At 38.4% G+C, this 4,326-nt stretch overlaps 1 pseudogene; it reads left to right on the top strand.

The window, feature by feature from the left end:
• The first annotated feature begins 307 nt into the window (after window positions 1-307).
• On the top strand, window positions 308-715 carry LOC147508479 (secreted RxLR effector protein 161 pseudogene; annotated as a pseudogene).
• Window positions 716-4,326: the final 3,611 nt, after the last annotated feature.

Genomic DNA, 4,326 nt, shown 5'->3' with positions numbered 1-4,326 from the left:
CTCGTCAGTGGTATTTAAAGTTTGATCACATCATTTCCTCTTTTGGTTTTAAGGAAAATGATGTGGATCAATGTGTTTATCACAAGATCAGTGGGAGTAAATTTTTTTTTCTAGTGTTATATGTTGATGACATCCTACTAGCGAGCAGTGACATAGGCCTTTTGCATGAAACCAAGAGATTTCTTTCGAGGAATTTTTAGATGAAAGATCTTGGTGAAGCATCTTTTGTGCTAGGCATTGAAATTCATCATGATAGATCACATGGCATTATGGGCTTATGGGCTTATCACAAAAGGATTATATTGAAATGGTGCTAAGTAGGTTTGGCATGCAAAACTGTGCACCAGGTGATGCGCCCATTGCTAAGGGTGATAAATTGAGTTTGCTTCAATGTCCAAAGAACGATTTAGAGAAAGAACAAATGAAAGATATTCCTTATGCATCAATAATAGGGAGTCTTATGTATGCTCAAGTTTGTACGCGTCCAGATATTGCGTATGTAGTTGGAATGCTAGGCAGATACTTAAGTAATCCAGGCATGGATCATTGGAAAGCGGCTAAAAAGGTGATGCGGTATTTGCAAAGAACAAAAGATTTTATGCTCACATACCGAAAAACCGATCATTTTGAGTTGAATGGGTATTCGGATTTGAATTTTGCTGGTTGCCTGGATAGTAGAAAATCCACGTCTGGTTATGTTTTCATGTTAGCTTGAGGTGCTGTATCATGGAAAAGTGTCAAACAAACACTAATAGCCTCCTCCACTATGGAAGCAGAATTTATTGCTTGTTTTGAAGCATCAAATCAAGTAAAGTGGTATAGAAATTTCACTTCTGGGCTTCATGTTATGGGTTTCATTGAGAAACCATTAACGATTTATTGTAATAATAAAGTCGCTGAACTTTATTCCAAGAACAACAATAGTTCGTCAAAGTCTAGGCACATTGACATAAAGTTTCTTGTCGTGAAAGAGAGGGTTAAAGATCATCATATGACAATTGAGTACGTTAATACAAATCTCCAGATAGCTGATCCGCTGACTAAGGGCATACCACCTATGGCATTTAAGGAGCATGTAGCTCGTATGGGGGGTGGTTAGTCCTTGTGATGTTTCCTTTTAGTGGGAGTTTGTATTAATTTTTTTTTTTTTACTAAACTTTGGTTGTCACTTCAGTAATTGATGATTTGAAATAAAGTTATCTACTTATTCATTTATGGTTGCGCATATAAAGTTTGATTAAGAAGAATAAAGAAAATCGCTATATATCATAAAGTTGGACCAGTTGAAAATGAACATGTCCAGGGATCACATTGCATGTTATTTTTATGCTACACATCTATACTTAATCTATGTCGTTAAAAGATATTAGTATTGTGACCACAGATAAGTCTAGTCATGCTAAATATGGCAAAGACTGCTATGATCCTATATTTTTAATTTCTCAATGAACCAGATTGTTTTGAGACGTCACTCATAATTTCGACAATAGAATTTAGAGCTCTTAAGGTTTACCATTGTCTAATATCAGGTTATGACCTATGTGGTACAAGTGAGAGATTGTTAGAACTTTTCCTCTTCAGGTGTACCTATATAGATCATACACATTACACAGTGTTAATTGTCGAACTACGTATGTGTGACATTGGGAAGACTCATTAAATTGTGATCTTAAAGTAAAATGGTTAAGTCATTTACATGTCTCAAATCACACGTATCAGGTCATGACATGTGTATAAAGTGAGTATGAGTTTAACTATATGTGCAGATATTTTTTGGGCTTAAGCGTATTTCTATTATTATGATGGGCTATAATAGAAATATACTCACAATATATAAGTTGAGGTCCCCACCCAAAACCCTAAACTGAGTCTCATAGTTTTCCATATCTAGTGTGAGAGAACACAAAGAAGGGTTTTGGATCGTAGTGGAAGACAATAACGTTCTGCTAGTTATAGAACTTGCTTGATCAATGCTATGGCTCCAGATATGTCCTATTACAATTAGGTTTTTTTTATTGATTGACATACGATTCTGAGTTATGGAGAAATCTTAACACAGGCTTCATTTTTGGGGCAGAGGGCCATCGAATTCTCGAGGACGGCCCTGCTCGAATTCTACCCCTATCCGAAAAGAATGGTGTGGGACGAGCTGTCGTTGTGATCGTTATATTATGTACCGTTCACGACCCTACAATACAACCATGTTGCAACTCAGACCACATAACATATTTTCCTGTACATGTAAGATTTAGATTACACACATGGTACAATTGCAAACAATTATTCACTTTTCAGAACAACAAATATGGCTGTGCCACGGAGCACTCATCATTGAAGCTAGCAAGGACTGTACTTCTTTGTGTGGACATGTGAAGGTCCCAGCCATGTGTGCACATGTGTGCTTAAGAGATTGCCCCTCTTAAATGTCAGCAAACAAACAAGTGTTTGTGAGTCCCACCATTAGTTTAGACTTTAGAATGAGTGTTCGAATTGTTTTCGCACCAAGTTCGGCACATATCCAGTTTAGCATGCTCGCTACTTATCTGTTTACTGTATGTCTGTATGGCTGCAGTGCCCATGGTAAGCGGAATTTACGGGGGTTGGCCTTTTTGTATTCCTTGGCTACTGTTTGCTACTCTAGCGGTTCAGTTAACCATAGAACTTGAGTCTTGTGTTTTTTATGGTGTTAATATTTCCACAGTAGACTTTGATAAGTCCAACGCCCAAAATTTTAATATAGATTTAACCCTCTCTACCTCCAAACACCCAAATAACCTCAACAATCTTCTAAATATAAAAATGAGTTTCTTTAGGACTCACTTCAATATTACACTAAATGATATTAAGATTAAACTAAGTATTGGTTATCAGGAACTTTTTTTGGGTGTTTTGTAATGATTGCTCTTCTTTGAGGAAGTAAGGAAGATGACTACGTATCCCGTTAGAGAGATAGATCTAGAATCAAGCTAACATAGTTCTAGGTTATATATTATAGATGTATGGTGTGATTATGATGACAGTAAGAGATGAGTCATGGTTGAAGGCAGGGGTAAATCCAGGATTGCTACAAAAGGGGGGTTGCTACTACTAACACACACTATAAATATATATATTTTTAGTGAATTATATACTATTATAACTACTATTTTTTTTTTTAACAAAAAAATGAGGGGGGAGAGGGGTTGCAGCCACTCCCGCCTCTGGATCCGCCCCTTGTTGAAGGTAATAGTTACAATTGGTGGAGAAACATGATTAATGTAGTTGGTTGTAAGTATCTTCCGTTTCACACTACAGTGCACGTGTCTACGTATCATGTCGTCCTCCCGCAGCTCGTCCCATATTATCAGGTCGAACCCCACAATCCAACACTCAAGTCGGCCACATCATCAGTTACAGTCATTTATGGAAGCAAATCAACTAGTGCAATTTTGGAGTTCAATCAACGCCACAATCAATGAGACATTAACTTTGTAATAGCAGAGTAATGGCGAATCATCAAGATAGCACACAAGGTGGATCTATATTTCATAACGGTCCAAGGTAAATATGGAAGGTCAGCTCAAACATCTATAAATAGAGAGAGATGAACTACGTAAGGCTTGATTCAAGTTTACCCTAAGAAACTTGATACGTAGGCAACTCTTATCCCAAGAAGAGTGCAGTCTCAAGAAGAGTGCAGTCATTCCTACCACATGAATCATCAGGTCATTGTCCAGTAAATACAACATCTACATTAGCACCGTCTGCTGGTTCATTTCCTTAAGAAAAGCACACTTACTCTTTTCTCAAGCCCACGAAGCTAGTAAAAACCACCATGGATACCTCTCTTTAAAATGTTGGCAGAACAGATGAAGACACTACAAGATGCTTTCCTCACCTTACAACAAGAGATTCAGATGATGTGCGACCAGGCCACCTCCAACGCCAACAATGGCACCACAGAAGCAATGGAGAACAACGCCGTTGCAGCCCTCACCAACACCACCAATCAACGCTTAGAAGACTTCGCCCAAAGATTAGAGAAATCAAACGACAAAGCCAGCGCGATCCAGATCACTCAGAAGATGCTACAAACGTACAAGGCATCACCATTCACCACAGAAATCAGAGACAAGCAACCTCCTTTAGAATTTATACAACCAAAGTTCCCATTGTACGACGGTAGCTCCTGCCCAGGCGAGCATGTAGCTCGCTTAAGTCAGATCTTTGCACTCTACAGCGCTCCAGACTACGACTACCTGAAGTGCAAACTTTTTCCAGCCAGCTTGAAGGATGGAGCAATAGATTGGTTTTACACATTCCCTCCTGATTCGATCAGCAACTTCG

The sequence above is a fragment of the Coptis chinensis genome, chromosome 3 (assembly GCF_015680905.1).
Source record: "Coptis chinensis isolate HL-2020 chromosome 3, ASM1568090v1, whole genome shotgun sequence".
Classification (NCBI taxonomy): Eukaryota; Viridiplantae; Streptophyta; class Magnoliopsida; order Ranunculales; family Ranunculaceae; genus Coptis; species Coptis chinensis.
The sequence above is the reverse complement of the archived record's forward strand: the minus strand, read 5'-3'. Positions and strand labels throughout refer to the sequence as shown.